Source organism: Muscardinus avellanarius, assembly GCF_963383645.1.
Source record: "Muscardinus avellanarius genome assembly, chromosome: 12".
In the NCBI taxonomy this organism is placed as follows: domain Eukaryota; kingdom Metazoa; phylum Chordata; class Mammalia; order Rodentia; family Gliridae; genus Muscardinus; species Muscardinus avellanarius.
The window spans coordinates 64,379,064-64,399,828 of NC_137798.1; positions in this window are offsets into that span (position 1 = coordinate 64,379,064).

Below are 20,765 nucleotides of genomic sequence, written 5' to 3' on the forward strand. Positions count from 1 at the left end.
AGTCTAACTTTGAGATACACTCCAGCCCTATTTTATTTTATTTTTTTGTTATGAAACAGGGTCTCACTAGGTTACAGAGACTGGCTTTGAATCTGTGATCCTCCTGTCTCAGCCTTCCAAGTACTGGGATTACAAACATGAACCACCATCCTTGGTTCTTATTCTTTAAAAAAACAAAGCAAACAAACCTGCTTAGCAACTCCTTTGCCTCCCTCCTTTGCCTCCCCTGCCAAAAAAAAAAAAAAAAAAAAAAGACACACAGAACAGAATTTCATACTGCCAAGGGAAACCCTTTAATTGATATACATACAAAAAAAAAAACCAAACAAACCCTGAAATATAATTTCATACTTAAAAATATAGACAATGACACAGAATTACGAGCTCCGTGTCTAGGAACCTGGGTTCCAGTTCACGGGCATTTCTGAAATAGAGAGGAAAGCCACTTATCTCCAAATTGGTTGCAATGCTTGTTAAAAATGAACATTCACACCAAGCCTGACCCTCAGACAGGAGGCCCTGGCGTCTGTAGTAGTATGTACTCTCACAAAATTCCTTTGCACACTGAAATTTGAAAACTTTTGGCAGAGCCTCGTCATCAGATCCCTGTGATGTTTCTGAAGCTTGGATTCCTCATCAAAGCGCCAGTGTTAAATCGCTAAGGAGGATGCGATGCGCTCTGTCTGCTGTCCTTGCATCTGCTTTGAAATGTCCAAAGGAGGAGGTGGAAACTGTGATTGTCAGTTATGCTGCTTCTGAGACTGAACATTTGCATTTTAAAGAGGACTAGGGAAAGAAGGAAAAGCTTCTAGAGTGAATTATCTCTAGGTAGTGCTAAATAGGAAAAATAGCAGGGGTCAGGGAATTCCTCCCCATCCAAACCACAGAGGAGACTGTGCAAAACTCGAAGCCCAGGCCTCCCAGATGGGTGATGAGTGTGTGCAAACATAAATCAGACTCTCGAGAATGCAGAGAATGCCTCTGATCCATCACAAAGAGAGTCTGCCTTTGACAAAGGACCCTCTTCAGGCCCTTGGTACCTCAGGATCCTCAGGATGGTCACAAGTATTTTTTAACCATTTCTTGAAAAACTTTTAAAATGTAAAGAAACTCCCTTTTCTGTCTCCCACCAATTTCTGGTTATAGGAGGTGTAAATAAAACACAGAAGTGAAGAACCCCATCCTCATGTGAACAGTGGTAGTATACACAGAGCATCCTCTGGACTGGAACGTTCTAGACCCGCACTGCTCCTTGTGGTAACCACTGGCCATGTGGTTAGTGAGCCCTTAAAATGAGTCTAATCTGTATTGAGATGTGCTGCAAGTAGGAAAGACACTAATTTTAATATTAAACACTTGCAATTTATCTAATTAATGCATATTAGTTGAGTTGCACGTTGAAATATTTTGCATATCTCTACTTAAATAAATGTATTATTAAATTAATTTCTTTGTTTCTTTGTATTTCTTCAAATTAAATTATTGGTTTGCTTTAATCATATTTATTTAATTATTTATTTATTTATTTATTTTTGCAGTACTAGGGATTGAACCCAGGGACATTTTACCTCCAAGCTACACCCCCAGCCCTATTTTTTTTATTCTTTATTTTGAAACAGGGTCTCACTAAGTTGAGGAGGGCCTTACTAAGTAACTGAGGCTGGCCACAAATCTGGATCCTCCTGTCTCAGCCTCCCAAATCATATTTTTTTAAACAAAATTAATTCGAGAATAGGAAAAACTATAGAGATTTACTGAGGTTGGACAAATATGAGTTCTAGTCCTAGCTTTAAAAAAGTTTCTGACAGAGCCGGGCGTGGTGGCGCACGCTTGTAATCCCTGCGCTTGGGAGGCTGAGACAGGAGGATCGCACGGATTCAAAGCCAGCCTCAGCTACTTGGTGAGGCTCTCAGCAACTTAGTGAGACTCTGTTTCCAAATAAAATATATATATATAAAATAAAGGTCTGGGAGTATAGCCCGGAGGTAGAAAGCCTCTGGGTTCCACCTCCAGTACCACCAAAAAAAAAAATTTCTGACATATAAAATTATGTTTATTAATGGGCTACCATGTGATGTTTTAATAAATGGATACATTGTATAATGTTTAAATCAGGTTTAACATATCTATCTCCTCAAATGTCTATTGTTGGTTGTGTGTGTGTGTGTGTGTGTGTGTGTGTGTATGTGTGTGTGTGTGTGTGTTACTGGGAATTGAACCCAGGGGCATTCTACTCTTAGCTACACTCCCAGCCATTTGTTTGTTTGTTTGTTTGTAAACAGGGTCTTGCTAGGTTGCTGAGAGTCTACTACATTGTTGAGGCTGGTCTCAAGCCTGAGATTTTCTGGCCTCAGTTTCCCAGTTACTGGGATTATAGGCATGCACCATCATACCTGGTTACATCTATTGGTTTTTGTGTGTGTGGTAAAAACATTCAAAACCTTTTCTTCTAATTCCAATTAAGTAATATTTTCCAGATTCATCCATTTTTTTGAAAATTACATAATTTGGTTCTTCTTTCTTGCCGAGTAGAACTCCATTGTGCAGCTATAGTACTGTAATTTTGTAATCCATTCATCTGTTGATGGACACCTAGGTTGTTTTCATATTTTGACTATTGTGAATTGTGCTGCTATAAACACAAATATGTGCACATTACCCACAGAAAGTGAAGGATCATATATCTTTTTCTCTCATATGTAGAAGCTAGGGAGTAACCGGGATACAGAGGGACTTTAGATAATGAAGGGGAAACCCCAGTGGAGTGAGGGAAGTAATTTAGGGAGGGTGGGAGAGAGAGAGAATTAACGGAGGAAACACTTCCATGGCCATTACGTACATAAGTGAGAACAGCAATGCCGATCTCAATGCCATGTATGGGGGGAGACAGGGAATTCACCAGCTGCTTTGTGCATATCTGTTACTATCACTATCTACCGCATTATAATGTCAGATTATAAAACTATAATGCACCAATAAAAGTATAAAAATATTTTCTTCTAGATTTTTGAGATACACAGTTTATAATCATTATCTCATCAGCCTACTCTGGGTAGCACACCAGAGCTTCTTAACTCCTGTCTAACTGTAACTTAGTACTCATCGGTCAACCTCTCCCCATCTCTCTTTCTCTTTGTACCTTTTAAATGTGAACATTAGAAAATCTTGAAGTCCACAAGGGGTGTTTCATATTCTATTTCTATCTAACAGCAGTGCTCTAAGGATGAAAAGTAAGCAAGCAGGTGCTGCCTAGCAAAAATTACCAGTGGCAAGCCGTCAATGCACTGTCTTTCAGCCTAATTCAAAGAGGACAGCATTCATTCTAAAATGCCTCCCTCTTACCTCCACCAATTGCTAAGAGATAACTCTCCCTTTCTCTGGTGAGGTTCCCTGGGGTGAAATGAGAAATGCACTCTTATTTTCATCTTTCTAGTCTCCTAGTTCCTCGAGGTTCAGGGCCATGATGCTTTCCATGTTTTGTAATGCTGCTCACCCACTGGGAATGCAAGATCCACCAAGCGTCAGAACAGACCCACGATCATCACTGTCACGGCCAATGTCCTTCTATTGGTTACACTCAGCGGTTGTGCATCTGCGTTTGTGGCTTTTCATCAGTGTTCATGTATGTAGTTGTGTAACTATTGCTAAGTGATGACTGTCTATTACTAATGAGTAAAGGCTGACTTGGAGATGACAGAATTCAGGTTAGAGCTGAGCAACAGCTCTAAAGGCGGTCCAGGCACTCAGAGGTATCTGTTTAGTAGAAAAGTTAGGGGAGTAAGTATATATTTAATGAGAACTAAAAGGAGCAGTGAGTTGAGAATTGTAAATAAGCGTTGCATTCAATAATTGCAGCAGGAAGACCTGTGTCTAGGAAGGGAAGAGCTGGGCAGAAAGAATTTTCAACATGAGTATGGATTTTAGAATTGAGTAAAGCAGACGAAGATAGAATATGGTGATACTCTTTGTGTGTTCAATTACAAATTAAGCCCTTCTTACAAAAGGACAGTCTTTGCATGCATATACTTATCTTAAACCCACATCAGCATATGTGTGTATGCATGCAACACACACACACACACACACACACACACACACACACACACACACTTAACCTCACATCATTTTCCTTTTAGGTCTGAAAAGCCTCATAGTTTCCATAAGAACCCTATTGGAAAATATGAAGATTTTCAACTATAAATCTGAAAAAAGATTATTAGAGGATTGTAATGTTTAATCTTCAGACATTTGTTTTTCTGGGGCTGTTTGTACCAGTGGGCAGTGATTAAAACAAAGATTACGTAAAAATCCAGCTTTGGCCCATTAAAAAAAAATCCGTAGGTCTAAGGGAGGAATTATAACAAATACATTTTAAAGGATCAAACAATTCACTCAAAGTGTGTCTCTGAGGGATTTCTCTCCTTTCTCCCTGTCCAGAAACCCTGTTCCCCAAAATTTTTACTGAGACTTGAGGTTGCTATTGTGGTTTCATAAAACACAACATGATTATGTTTTAATACATAACTTCTGTAAGAGTCAAAAATTAAACACCATAGTAAAAAATATGCAGGGAAACACATGGTATTCCCTTGCAATGTATAAAAAAAGTGTTAAGGTGCTTAGTCACAAATGATCTCTGAGAAACTAGAAACAAAGAGATGGATACTATTAAGGCAAGTGGGGGAAAGACAGGAAAATGAACTGGCACAAATGGCCAACGAGGCTGTGTGAACAGGATCTGGCTTAACATTTATAGAACACTGTGGGTTCTTAAAAAAATTCTACCACATGCTGACAGAGATAAATTTATGCTTGCAAGTCTTCTAAAAAAATGCAATGACTCTGGAATATTAGATTTGTCACTCATGTACGTGTGTAAATTTGTTCCAGGACACCTGAGTTGAGAGCTGTGTTGGGATAGTGGATGGGTGGACCGTGGTTGAAGGAGGGAGGAAGCAAGTAGTTTGGGGAACTCGGAGCACTTTGCGGGCTCAGATAGACCCATAGAGATGCTGGGGCTGGGCAGAACACGCACAGTACCACAGAGGAAGGGTGGCTTTGTGGGAGGGTGGCCCAGCTGCTGGAAGAACAAGGCATGAGTGAGGAGAGGCGACCCCTGAGGACAAGCCACCTGGTTCAGACCTCCTAAGGCACGGTCCACTGGCTCAGGAAGGAAGAAGTGCTCTTGATGCTCTCCCTCCTGCAGGACCACTCCCCTCCCCACCATTCAGACCTCAGCGTGTTGAGAGCAATAGAGTGCAGCTTTAGCCTGGGAATTTGATCACTGTTTATAACATTGATCTATTTTTAAGAGGAAAAGATATTATATAATTCAAGTGGGGAAATAGGCACAAAATGAATTTTGGGAACAAAAATAAATCCTTTTTTTTTTTTTTGTACTAGGGATCAAACCCAGGGACATTCTACCTCTGAGCTACACTCCCAGCCCTATTTTATTTTTATTTTTTTACTTATTTTTTGTGGTACTGAGGATGGAACTCATCTTTTTTTTTTTTTTTTTTTTTTGTACTGGGGATCAAACCCCAGGGACATTCTACTTCTGAGCTATATTCTCAACCCTATTTTATATTTATTTATTTATTTATTTACTTATTTATTTATTTATTTTTTGTGGTACTGAGGGTGAAACCCAGGGGCATTCTATCTCCGAGCTACACCCCCAGCCCTATTTTTTGTTATTTTTATTTATTTATTATTTTTTCAGGTCTGGGGATGGAACCCAGAGGCATTTGACCTCTGAGCTACATCCTCTACCCTATTTTTTATTCTTTATTTTGAAACAGGTTCTCCTAAGTTGCAGAGAGCCTCATTAAGTAGTTGAGGCTGTCTGCGAACCTTGATCCTCCAGTCTCAGCCTCCCGAATGCTGGGATTACAAGCATGCACCACTACACCCGGGTTTTTATTATTTATTTATTTATTTATTTATTTATTATTTATTATTTTTTGTGGGTCTGGGGGTGGAACCCAGGGGCACTTGACCTCTGAGCTACAGCCCCTGCCCTATTTTTTATTTATTTTGAAACCGGGTCTCACTGAGTTACGGAGAGCTTCACTAAGTAGCTGAGGCTATCCGTGAACCGCGATCCTCTGGTCTCAGCCTCCCGAATGCTGGGATTACAAGCATGCACCACTACACCTGGGTTTTTTTAATTTATTATTTATTATTTATTTATTTATTTATTTATTTATTTATTTTTGCGGGTCTGGGGGTGGAACCCAGGGGCACTCGACCTCTGAGCTACAGCCCCTGCCCTATTTTTTATTCTTTATTTTGAAACCAGGTCTCACTGAGTTACAAAGGGCCTCACTAAGTAGCTGAGGCTGTCCGTGAACTGTGATCCTCCAGTCTCAGCCTCCCAAATGTTGGGATTACAAGTGTGCGCCACCATGCCCGGCTTTATTATTTATCTTTGAAACAGGGTCTCACTGAGTTGCAAAGCTCCTCACTAAGTATTAGCTGAGGCTATTCACAAACTGTAATCCTCCTGTCTCAGCCTCCCAAATGCTGGGATTACAAGTGTGCACCACTATGCCTAGCTTTCCCAGCCCTATTTTATTTTTTATTCTGCAACAAGGTCTCACTAAATTGCTGAGGCTGGTTTTGAACCTGCAATTCTCCTTTGGCAGCCTCCCAAGTCCTAGGATTATAGGTGTGTGCCACCATATGGGCCTGGCAAAAATGAATCTTAAGATATAAATGATAGATAGATAGATAGATAGATAGATGATAGATAGATGGATGGATGTAGTTTACATCTTCCTAATGGACTTGTGTTTCTAATAACTTCAGTTTTGAGGAGGTAGAAAAGGAGTTAGGGAAGAGGCCTCCGTAGAAAAACTTAATTTCCTGAGGGTCAACGAATACTAATTAACTTCCAAGGCTCCTAAAAGAGATCAGATCTTCCAAGGTTCAGAGATAAGAACGGCCAAAGCTCACAAAACCATCTGTTTACTAATCAACAAACCCAGGAGACATCACTGGAGCAAGTCTGACACCTCTACTGAAAGGAGACCCCCTCACAGGACATGCAAATACTCTATGCAAATTTTAAGAACTGCCTCCCATACTCCAAGTAACAGAAGACATGCAGAAATATATAAACCCCTAGGCCAGTCACCAGGACGGTTACCCACTCTGGGAACCCCTCCCTGTTGGGGAGTGCTTCTCTCTCTCTCTCTCTCTCTCTCTCTCTCTCTCTCTCTCTCTCTCTCTCTCTTTCGTAGGTCGTGTTAGCTTTGAGAGAAGGTGGGGTGCAATTGAAGGCACTTGGCCCGGGATACACTCAGGTAGTGACCTGAAGGCCTCTGCTGGACATCAAGGCCGACCAGGGCCCCTAGGGGTGACCTGCACTTCTTTTCTGGCAGATTGTGTGGACTATGGGAGAAAGCAGCTGGCAACTGAAGGCACTTGGCTTGGGATACCCTCAAGTATTGTCCTGAAGGCAGCTGCTAGACATCATAGTCCCGACAGCCCTTAGGGGTGTTCGGCCACTTCTCTGTATTCCCTGCTGCTTCCAATAAACCTTTTACTCCCTTCCTGCCGTCTGCGAGTGTCATCCTTTGCTCGCCGCAGACAAGAATCAGGTAAGGAAACGCCAAGTTTCTTCTCAAGAAACCCCATTTCATCTTAAGGAAACGCCGTGTTTCTTCTCAAGAAACCCTGTTTCAGTTTCTTTTACTCTTGAGATGTTTAACCTAAGGTTCCAGAATAAACAACAGTCCTTTATATGAAAATATTTTGTTTTATTTAAAAAATGCTCATCAGCTGGGTGTGGTAGCACACACCTGTAATCCTAATCCTTGGGAGGCTGAGACAGGAGAATCGTAGGTTTTAGGTAAGCCTTAACAATGTAGTGAGACTCTCAGCAACCTACTGACACCCTGTTTCAAAACAAAAAAGCCTGGAGGTGTAGCTCAGAGGTAAAATGTCCCTGGAGTTCACTCCTTAGTATCATAACAACAGCAACAACAAAACCACTCTAAACCAGGCACGATGGTGCACACTTATAATTCTAGTATTTGAGAGGCTGAGATAGGAAAGTTACAGGTTGGTGTGAGGACAGCCTCAGCAATTTGGCAAGAACCTCAACAACTTCGACACTGTTTCAAAATTAAAAAAAAAAAAGGTTGGGATTGCAGCTCAGAAATAGAATACCCCCTGGGTTCAGTCTCCAGTACCAAAAAACAAAAAAACATAAACAAGCCGGGCGTATAATCCCTGGGCTTGGGAGGCTGAGACAGGAGGATCACGCAGGTTCGAAGCCAGCCTTAGCTACTTAGTGAGGCTCTCAGCAACTTAAGTGAGACCCTGTTTCCAAATAAAATATAAAATGGGTCTGGGAGTATAGCCCGGAGGTAGAAAGCCTCTGGGTTCCACCTCCAGTACCACCAAAATAAATAAATAAATAAATAAAACATATAAACAAAACACTCTCTTTTTGTGGGGGGAGAGGGAGGTGCTGGGGATGGAACCCAGGGACATTCTACCTCTGAGCTACACCCCTAGCACAATTTTTTAAATTTATTTTGAAACAGGGTCTCACCAAGCCGCAAAAGGCCTTACCAAGTCTCAGAAGGCCTCACTAAGTAGCTGAGGCTGTCTGCAAACTGTGATCTTCCTGTCTCAGCCACCCAAATGCTGGGGTTAGAGCATGCGCCACCACGCCCGACGAACAAGACACTCTTCATTGTCCTTATCATAATTTTGCAGACTCATGAAAATAGTTGTAAGTACAGCATGCAGTGATGCAGGGTCCTGCTCTAAGTTGCTTTGTGGTCACAGCTCAATACTAATACAGCTATTCCAGAACTCTTGGTGCATTTTATTTGTTACCTACAACAGCCCCAGGCTACATCCTTCTCTGGCTGGTTCCAAACCACTACCCCCTGCTAACACATCACCAAGTTCTTCTTTCTTGTTTGAGAGAAAAATGTTTAGCTTCTTAACCCAATAAGGAACTGGACTCTTTTCAGCTCATAATCTACTGCCGCCCTCGTTTCTGCCCACAATGAGCTGAGAACACAGGCTTGGGAACTTCGTTTCCAAACTCCAACGGCCAAGAGAAGCCACAAGAGAACAATACAAAACACTGCACAGCTGGTAAAGGAGGATTATTCTCTCATCACAAATGCTAGTGGGTGAAGATGCCAGAAATGTTTTAGCACCTGGGTCTGTGTGTAAGAGGGGGGAGTCCTAATTTGTAGCATTTACAGATTTCTGCAATATAAAAAACACTCCTACCATGATCCCACGGGGTGTCACTGAATGTGAAGTTGGGGGAAATGGCCCACAGCACATCATAACATTCTATTTCCACCATTTCAGATTTAGAAGGAACCTCAGGAACATAATAGATAACAACGAGATGTGATGGTGTACACCTGCAATCCCGGTACTTGAGAGGCTGAGACAGGAGGATTACAAGCTCAAGACCAGTCTCAGCAACTTAGTGAGACCCTCAGAACTCTGGTTCAGAAAAAGAAAGAAAAGGCTAGGGGTATAGGGGTATAGTTCAGACTTAGAATGCCCCAGGGTTCAATCCCCAGTACCAAAACAACACACACACACACACACACACACACACACACACACACACACATATATATATATATATATATATATATATATATATATATATATATATATATATATATGTAACAATAATCAAGTGGTTTTTGAGTACTTATTACCTTTATTTTCAATATGTGTAATGTATGTAATGCATTAATTTGTTTTAAATTTTAATCCTGGCTATGCTTAACAACTGGCTCACAAAATTTCTGGAATTTGCAGCAGGCTTTCACGAGGCTGTACCATGGAATCCCAGAAACCACTAACACTCACATGCCTTGAGCAGGAAGGAGTTTTATTTATTTTTATTTTATTTTTTGGTGCTGGGTATTGAATCCAGGGGCATTCTACCTTTGAGCTACACCCCCAGCCTTTTTTATTTTTTATTTTGAAACATGGACTCACTAAATTGCTGCAGATGACTTCAGATCTGCAAACCTCCTGTCTCAGCCTCCCACATACTGGGATTACAGGTATGTGCCACCATGCCAGCCTAGGAGGGAGACGCTTAACTGCATGTAAGGATATATATTGTAAAAAGTTTCTTGAAATGATAGCTGTTGGGATCTGCCATTAATGAATTGAGAACACAGTCAAACTTTCTTAAAATTCTGTAGTCATCACTGAGCCATCTGTATTTTCTTTGGACATTCCTATACTAATCTTGTCCTTACTTGAAGCTAGTTGATTTGCAAATTCTAATGGGCTTATAGCCAGAGGTGATGTAGCTTCAAGTATTGTTCCAATACATGCAAAAGTCAAGAGGGAGATGACCCTGCTATTCAGTCACTGTTTTACATGTGTGAAAAGAAATGGGGTCATATTTTGCTTGCTTTAACTATGTTTAGATTTAAATGAGTATAATTTTTTAAAACAATAACATAAATCCCAGAGAAGAAAACCTGTCACTTGCAAAAAAGCCGAGCCAGAATAAAGCCTTCAAAATCTCCCCTTTCCCTTTAACTGGGTGGCTTGTCTTCTGACAACCCAAAATATTATTTTAGGAGCTTGAGACACAGGGAGAGAACAGAGACAACCCTAGAGGAAAGGTTACAATCACAGTTTGGTGAAGAGAAAATACTCTCACAAAGATAATATGCCATGACATATTGTATTGAAGTGTGGCTTTCCATGAGAAATTCCACATCACAAGGTTCTCATGTAATACAGGACTAAAATCATCCCTAATCTTCAAATCCAGTGTGTAAGTGCTAGCGTAACCCGCTGTGAAACAAGACTCTTTTCTATAAATCCGACGCACTGTAGTATTTCTGCCACAAAGGCGAATACATCTGTCAGGATAATTCCCAGCAAAGAGAGTTACAAAAGCCAAAAAAGTAAACAGAATTCTTTCCCTCCACTGAACACCCAGCCCATCTTTAACTAGTATACAACGTTTTGCCACACACGGACTGCCCACTTTAGGGTTGAAGAACCCATGCAGAGATGAGACGTTTAAAAAGAAAAAGAAAATGAAAATTGTATGACACCCTCAGCAGGGGATATTTGGAAAGCTAACTTGGGATGGTTTGTCTAAAACGTTCAACCAGGGAACTTTTGCCAATGGAAGGCCAGTAGAATCTTCATCTGAGAATTCCTGACTACAAATGACAGGACTGTCTACCCTGATCTCCATACTCCAATCAGCTTCAAGACTTCCACACAATTCAGGAAGCACTTCCTGTTTTTTTTTTTGTTTGTTTGTTTGTTTTGTTTGTTTTTTGCGGGTCTGGGGATGGAACCCAGGGGCATCCCACCACCGAGCTACACCCCCTGCTCTATTTTTTATTCTTTATTTTGAAACAGGATCTCACTAAGTTGTGGAGGACCTCACTAAGTAGCTGAGGCTGTCCGTGAACCATGATCCTCTGGTCTCAGCCTCCTGAATGGGGGGATTACAAGCGTGCGCCACCACGCCTGGCTGAGCTTCCTGTTTTCTACTTGTTACTTTCTCAAAAAAAAATTTTTTTATTGGTACATTACAACTATACATTATAATGAGATTCAAAGTAATCTAAGTGTGAGCCTCCACACTTGGGAGGCTGAGACAGGAGGATCGCGCAGGTTCGAAGCCAGCCTCGGCTACTTAGTGAGGCTCTCAGCAACTTAGTGAGACCCTGTTTCCAAATAAAGTATAAAATAGGTCTGGGAGTACAGCCCGAAGGTAGAAAGCCTCTGGGTTCCACCCCAGTACCACCCCCCACCCCCCACCCCCCAAAAAAAGTAATCTAAGTGCATTTCCCTAGGTGTTCCGCTTCCTCCCTCCCCATATATGATATTTAGGTTAGTATGATGCCTTCATGTATGGACATAATCTTAATTGAACTGCCCCCTTCCTCAAGCTTCCTTTTCCCCTTCCCACCGCCCATCCCCAGTCTCTTGTCACTATTCTACTGGTCTCTTTTTCTCATCTGCCTGAGGTCACTGTTTCCTCATTTCTTCCTAGTTTCCACATGTGAGAGAAACATTATGACCCTTGACTTCCTGAGACTACCTTGTCTCAGCATAATATTCTCTAGTTCCATCCATTTTCCCGTAAATGACATAATTTTGTTTTTCTTTCTGGCGGAGTAAAATTTCTTTGTGTGTATTTACCACATTTTCTTTATCCCTTCATCTGTTGGTGGACAGGTGGGTTGGTTCCATTATTCGGCGGTTACTAGTTGTGCTGCTGTTAACATGGGTATGCATGTATCACTATTGTATCCTAACTTTAATTCTTTTGGAAAGCTACCAAAGAGTGGTATAGCTGGGTCATATGACGGTTTCATTCCTAATCTTTTGAGAATCCTCCTTACTGACCTTTACCGCCCTACCCATAGTGTGTAAGAGTTTCTGTTTCCCCACATCCTTACTGCTTCTGCTACTTTTGAAAAGTTTCAGCCTACTGCCTTCAGTTTTGAGACTCAATCTTTATTTTTTAATCAGATGTTCGACTGCTTTATCATCTATGACATTAGCTCATACAAATGGCTGAAATCAAGAAAGCAAGTTTTCTCTTACGTGTATGTTCTGAGTGCTGTGGGTTGGGTTGTGCCCCTCCCTCCAAATTCACATGCAGAAATTCACATGCAGAAGTCCCAATCTCCATGATCTTAGTGTGAACTTGTTTTATTTTATTTTATTTATTTATTTTTTTTTTTGCGGGTCTGGGGATGGAACCCAGGGGCTTTTGACCCCCGAGCTATACCCCCTGCCCTATTTTTTATTCTTTATTTTGAAACCGGGTCTCACTGAGTTGCAGAGGGCCTCACTAAGTAGCTGAGGCTGTCTGTGAACCGCGATCCTCCAGGTCTCAGCCTCCCGAATGCTGGGATTACAAGCGTGCGCCACCACGCCTGGCTTGAACTTGTTTTAAAAGAGGGTCTTTACAAAGGTGGTCAAGTTCAAGTGAGACCCTTAGGGTTGGGCCCTGCCGTAATCCAATTACAGTCTTTTTTTGTCTTTTTTTTTTTTTTTTTTTTGTACTGGGGTTTCAACCCAAGTATATTCTACCTCCAAGCTAGACCCTCTGATTTTTTTACTTTTTTGTTTTATTTTGAAAAAGGATCATGCTAAGTTGCTACAGTTGGCCTCAAGCCTGAGATGCTCCTGTTTCAGCCTCCTGAGTACTAGGATTACCAGCATGCACCACAATGCCTAGCTTTAACTAGAGTACCTATAAAAAGGCTAAATTTGGTCATAGAGGCAGACATGCATAGAGAGATGTGATGAGATTAAAAGCAAATGGCCCCCAGTACGCCAAAAAGAGAGTCCCCGAACATATCTTTCCACCCAGCACTTAGAAGGAGCCCACTCTGCCCACATGACATGGGACTCCCAGCCTCCAGATCTATGAGATAGTAACATTCTGTGGTGCTTTGTTAGAATAGCCCTAGCAAAGTGTGTGTGTGTGTGTGTGTGTGTGTGTGTGTGTGTGTAGTAGTAGTAGTATATGTATAAAATTATGTATATGTAATATATGTATAAAATTATAACATATATATTTTTTGTAGTGGGGCTTGATCTCAGAGGCATTATACCTGCGAGCTACATGTCCAGCTCTTTCTGGTTTTTGTTTTGAAACAAGATCAAAACTCACTAGGTTACTCAGAATCTCACTAAGTTACTGAGGCTGTCCTTGAACTTGGGATTCTCCTGTCTCATTGTTTCAAGTACTAAGATTACAAATGTGTGCCACCACACCCAGCCAGAGCAAAGCAGTCACTCCGAGCTTGTCCTAGAGGGACAAGACAGGCGCTAAAGCAGTCACTCAGAGCATGTCCTAGAGGGACAACACAGGCCTTCCCTTTATCTTGGATGTTCCCTTCTATCTCATAGTTCCTGAAACTGCCCCATTAACATTATTAGACTCTGCTTTGAATGGTTTCAGTTGCTTTCAAAACACGATTCAATTCTCTCAGTGGATGCCAGACCTATGTGGGCTAATAGAACACATCAACCATAACATCTATAAATAATAAAACAAGTATCTGGGCAACTTGGCAATTAATTTAAAATTAAAAGCATTTATATCTTCCTGCACTGTATTTCTACTTCTATGACATAATCATGGATGGGTGGAAAATCTGAAGAATATACTTCAGAGTATTGATAATGCCAAAAAACTAGAACTGACATGTTCTGTAATAGACAATTGATTAAACCACAAAAAGTGCTTATTTTCACATAATAAAATGCTATGTAGACATTAAAATGCTGATGATGTGGGAAATTTTAAAGAAAGGGAGGGAAGACAATTATTTCTCACTGAATTGTAGGCTTATGGATGACTTTTTAAAGGCTTAAGTAGCAGTATCTTTTTTTTTTTTTTTTTTTTTTTTTTTTTTTTGGTACTGAGGATGGAACCCAGGGGCATTGTACCTCTGAGCTACACCTCAGGCCCAATTTTTAATCTTTTTAGTTTTGAAACAGGGTTTCACTGAGTTGCAAAGGGCATCTCTAAATAGCTGAGGCTGTCCACAAACCGCTATCCTCCAGTCTCCATCTCCCGAATGCTGGGTGGGATTACAGGTGTGCACCATCACGCCCAGCTAGGAGCAGTATCTTCTAATTCTCTATAAAGAACATGAATAGCTGTATATGGTGGTGCACATCTATAATCTCAGTACTTGGGAGGCTGACATAGGAGGATCACAGGTTCAAGGACAGCCTCAACAACAAAGTGAAACTCTCAGCAACCTCACAAGACTCTGTTTTAAAAATAAAATATGTCCGGGGGTATAGCTCAGAGGTAGAACACCCCTCTGTTCAATTCCTAGTAACACACACACACACACACACACACACACACAGTTGAGATCGTAGCTCAGAGGTAAAATGCCCCTAGGTTCAATCCCCAGCACCAAAAAAGAAAGAAAAGAAGAACAAGAAGAAGAGTAACAACAATAGGAATAACTATCAAAATTAGAAACTCCCTCCCCCAAATAAAAACCACTCATGTATCTGAATATATAACTTGTATAAGCTAGGTATGATGGTGTACACCTGTAATCAGAGTACTTGGGAGGCTAAAATAGGAGGATTACAGGTTCAAGGCCAGATACTTGGCAACTTAGTGAGGCCTTGTTTCAAAATAAAATATAGACCAAGCAGAATGGCACATGCCTATAATACCAGTATTTATGGCCAGCCTCAGAAACTTAGTGAGACCCTATTTTCAAATTAACAAAAATTAGAGCTGAGGATATATCTCAGAGGTAAGTTGCCCCTGGGCTCAATTCGAATAGCATAGATGATAGATAGATAGATAGATAGATGAAAAATAAATGAACAAATAAACAGGTAGAAGGTCTTGGGACCGATCTACAGCAACACACACACACACACACACACACACACACTTGTGTGTGCATAGTCTTTATTTCAAATATTTATTACAACACCATTGTTGTTACTCAGAACAAGAGCAAAGACCACCCCTTGCAGAAACTTAGCAACTATGTGCAGAAATTTGGGAATAGAAGCAAGCCTTCAGAGGAAGCCAAGTGCTGACGAGCTGATGGCATTCTGAGCGAACTGAAGGCACAGAAGGTACCAAGGCCGGGAAGGAAAGGATCTGTGTGAGCCAGACTTCAGCTCCATCAGGGCCTGTCTTGTGGCAGACACAAGTGGCCGGCTCTGCTTTTGGAAGGTACAGTGCAGGAATTCAGTTTACCTCTCCGGCTGCACACGTGCCTGTAGTGTGCCATGAGGTCAATGTCACTCAAGTTCCTTGTTGGCCAAAGCCAAGGCCCAAGTAGAGGGTCTGGCATCTCCAGAACTCATTCCTGCAGGTGGCAAAGCCAGTCTCCCAGGTTGTCTGAAATTTGATGACAGTGCTCACTGGGCCCCTGCTGAAAGCAAAATGGCACGGTGGGGCTCTGTGCAGGCCTTGCATCCATACAGTAGTTTCTAATGAATAGTCTTGAGATAATCTGGCCTGGTTTTTAATTTATATAAGTATCTTATTTTCACATAAGGTATATACACAAATGCACACATATAGTAAGTGAACACACATATAGTAAGTGGACAACATGATGATTTTTTTTTTTTTGGTGGTATTGGGGTTCCTGGCAGCCCTTATACCTCTGGGCTACACTCCCAGACACCTGTTTTTTATATTTTTTTTATTTGGAAACAGGGTCTCTTAAGCCAGCGAGGCTGGCTTTGAACCTGCGCGATCCTCCTGTCTCTGCCTCCCAAGCACAGGGATTACAAGTGTGCGCCACCACGCCCAGCAGCATGATGATTTTTTACAAAGTGAAGTGCCAGTGTAAACAGCACTCAGATTAAAAAACAAAATCTGAACAATACCAGAACCCCACAGAACTTCCTCTTGCTCCATTCCATCACTGTTCCTTGAAGCTAACCACCATTTTGTCTTCCAACACTATCATTAGTTTTACTTATTTTTATTTTTTGGTACTGGGGATTGAACCCAGAGGTGTACTACCTCCAAGCCACACCCTGTTATTTTTTATTTTGAAACAGGATCTTGCTCGCTAAGTTAATGGGTGTCTCGCCAAATTGTCGAAGCTGGCCTTGAACCTGAAGCTGGCCTTGAACCTGCGGTCCTTCTGCCTCAGCCTCCCAAGTACTGGGATTACGGCTGTGTACAACTGCACTTGGCTTAGTTTTGCTTCTTTTAAAAATTGTATGCTAATATAATCATACAATTTATACTTTTTTAACTCTGTCATTTTTGTGAGGTTTATCAATATTTTATGCATAAACATGACAGTAATTCTTGATAATGGATGGAATGGGCTGTTGGTGAACTATGATGTGGGAAATTTTAAAGAAAGGGAGGGAAGACAATTATTTCTCACTGAATTGTAGGCTTATGAGCCAGCCCACTGTTTTTGTAAATAAAGCCTGATTGAAATATAGTCATGCTCATTTATGTTTCTTTATGGTATTCTTTTATCATTTTGTCATATATTATCATTTTATCAGCTATATTTCTATATTTGATAGATGTTTAGTAGTACCCCATTGTCCATTGTGGTCTTTATTTCTATTTTTATGAGGACTAATGGACGTGAATACATTTTTATATATTTATTGACCTTTTTTTGTGTGTGGTGCTGAGGATGGAACCCAGGGGCATTCTACCTCCAAACCACATCCTCAGCCTTTATTTTGAAACAGGGTCTCAGTAAGTTGTGAAGGCCTCACTAAGTAGCTGAGGCTGGCTGCAAACCTGGATCCTCTTGTCTCAACCTCCCATTCATTGACCTTTTGAATGAATGAATAAACGTGTGTGTTGCCTGTTTGAATGTTTTGACCATTTTTCTGTTATTTGCTGTTTTCATGACGGCCAGTGATTTGTGGTATTATCTGGCTTAAAATGATAGATTTTCCTCTCTTATTTTCCCTTTTTTTCCTTTGGAATTTGACCCGAGAAAGTTGGAGAGAAAATGTGGGTTTCAACATGAATAGTGTCTAAAAAGTCATAAATAAAAGAGTGTAGAGTGAGCAGCTCTAGCTAATAGAACTTTCTAAAACAATGGGAACATGTCTGTGATATCCAATACACTGGTCTCCTATGGTGATCCAGATGTGTTAAGAGTAAGTTGTGAAGATACCAACACAAGGAGAGTAACTGACACCTGACACCTGAGAAAGGGGAGGTTTTGTTTTTGATGACCAAGAGTTAGAGAGAGAGAGGGGGTGGGGGGGTGGGGGGGAGGTCTGGAGAGTTGTGAATGGCTGGAGCCATTTCTGCCTCCTGGGTACTGGGCCTGACTGTACTACTGAAACTGTGCTTGCAGTTCTGATTGAGTCCATCTCCTTTAACATTTCTGAGTTCTCAGTTAAACCCAGTGAAATGAGTCTTTTTCAAATGCCTTCCCTTAGATAACTGACTAGTTGGCACAGAATAGTAGAAGACTTCTCCCTCAGGAAGAAGCCAGTTTTACCACAAAGACCCCAACTGATTTACCAGATTTATTCAATACCACTTGGGGTCATTGCCAGGTTCATGACGCTCCCTCCTTGCTGAGAAAACTCCCAGACACACAGGGGTCTGAGTCACATTATCTTTGCTATAGATCAGGTGCTTGAAAACGTCTAAGAGCTTAAGAGTGACCTGGAGGACTGGTTAAAGCACCCATCATGGAGCCCATCCCTAGGATTTCTCTCCTGCTCGCTCTGTGGGTGGAGCCCAGGCATTTGCATTTCTAACAAGTTCTTAGGCAATGTCAATGCTGCTGTTCTGGGAACCACATTTCAAGAACCACAGCTGTACATAATTATGCAGGGATAGTCACCCTGAGACAGGGCAATTAGCTGCTTCCAAGAATTTGAAAACTGGGACAAAGAAGCACGGTGACTGAGAGCTATGACAGAAGGTCTGGAAAACCACCAGGGCTGAGCGTCCCAGATCTAGTCTGATTCTTGTTCTTCCTGAGCCTGGGTTGATTTAATCTTATGAATCAATTCCACTACATACTTTCTTCATTTTGCATGAACCTGCCATAGAAAGTTTCTCTTGTCTGCTGATAAAAGAACTTTAAGACATGAGTCTATCAGTTAAAAGGTATTTCAACAAGAAAACAGAAACCATTCGAAGTATGTATAATGGAGATAATAAGTACAGGGAATTGATCACACTGGCAGCAGAAGCTCTGAGAAGCCACATAGGCAGCTCAGAGATTAGCAACAGCAGGAAGCTATCTTCACCCTGAGGCTGGAGGGATAGAGGGAGAAGGTGGTGTTAACAGAGGTCAGTGTGACTCAGAAGCTGTGACCATGACAGACCAGTCCAACAGGGAAAATGCTTCTGCTACTGCCAGAAACATCACCTAAGGCATGTCTGTAGAGGAAGAGAAAGGCCCTAACTTTTCCCTCCAGTCTTCAGGGGTGCCTCTCCACACCTTGAAGCTTTGGAAAAGGCTCCCTGTGATACTGAAGACAGTTGGGCACTGTAGAAAGATAAGGTACAGATCTGCGAACAAGCCAAGGACCAGAGTTCTTCTTTTTTTTTTTTAATCTCATTTTTGTCCTTAAAGTTTATTTTGCCTACTAACAAATTAGGGTAAGATAACATGCACGAGCTATATACTTTCTAATAGTCTCTAAGAATAAGAACGTGGGGAGAGGGATGGGTTCATGCACAATGCCCTGGTTTCAATCCACAGCTTAAAAATGTGAATATTTTATTTAAATAGGTTTTTATTAGCTAGCTCCAAAATTAAGCCTGGCATTTCTGAGATAATTTTCATGGAAATATTGATCATTTTTATGGCAAATGATAAAAAGAACTAGCATTTGTGTAGTTCTTTTTTAGATTGAAAGGTACTTTTGCAAACCTCATAATCGAAGCTCAGAGAGAATAAGCAACACATATAAGCAAAGAAACACGGCCCAAAATGGTGATAGGGCACAATCCCAAACCTAGGCTCACTCAGCACACAGTGTTGGAGGTTGGAAAACACCATGCTATTGCGTGAAAATATATGTGCGGCTATAAATGTGAACTTGCTTTCTGTTGACATCTCATTTTCTCCCTTAACTAAAATTCAGTATCTAGAGTAAAACCTTATTACTGACAGGTTATTTTGACAGATCAGCAACATAGCCCATGGCACCTTCCCCCACCCCCAAACAGGGTTTATTCTCCGTGGTCCTAGGTTTCTAATTAACAGGCCGTGATTATTGGATGAGGCAGGGCCTTTCATAAGATCATTCTAGAACAATAGCAGTCCTTCAAAAAGAAAAGAAAAAATTAGAGAAATCCCTTTGACTGAGAACATAAATTGAGCTAAACAGAGTGGGTGTTTTCAATGGTTTGTAAAACTACTAACTCACCTAGACAGAATTAAATAGATAAACAATAATTGTGTGGAAAAAATGTGTGTGTGTGTGTGTGTGTGTGTGTGCGCGCGCGCGCGCGCGCGCACGAGAGCGAGCGCGCAAGCGAGCGAGAGAGCGCGAGAGAAATTTCAGCCTCTATAGAAGTATTTAAGCTTTCTCTGGTTCCAGTTCTACCGAACTGCATTTTTGAAACTAAAGAGCCATCTTTGTTCCCTTGGTTACCAATGAAACAGCAAGCAGGGATCAGTTCAAATTCATTACCACTGACTTACTGAAAAACATTTCAAGCACAATGCCTTCTATCTCTATTATATATATTCATATCTATTCAGTAAAAAGAACAGCTCACATGTGCACATCTGCACACTTCTGTGCTGACAGTCTTGCATATGTAGGGATGGACTATGTCATGTGGCCCACCCTAATAAAATTGTTAGAACTTTTTTCTTAGATCCTATCCTTTCCTTTATTGTTGAAGAGCCAAGAGAACTTGCTGGAAGGTGACTTCTACAAAATTATTCCTTAGAGTATGCCCCAACAACACATTTTTTTTTCTATAAGGATAAGCCCTGCACTATAGAAGTCTCCACATTCGATTTATTGACTCAATAAATTTAAGGCTTACTGATTATGTTTCCATATAAAAGCTTTACACAGCTATAAAATTGGAAGAGCCTTTAGAATTATCCTAGGTCAGATTTCCTTCTGAATATTTTTCCACAATGAACTGTACAATACATTAAACCTACCCATTAGCTAAAGTATCACTGATTGTACCCTTGATCTGATGGCCAAAGGAACATTTGTATTGTCTGGGTTCCGTTTAAGATAATATTTAAAATGGAAGGAATGCCTCAGAAGAGCAACGT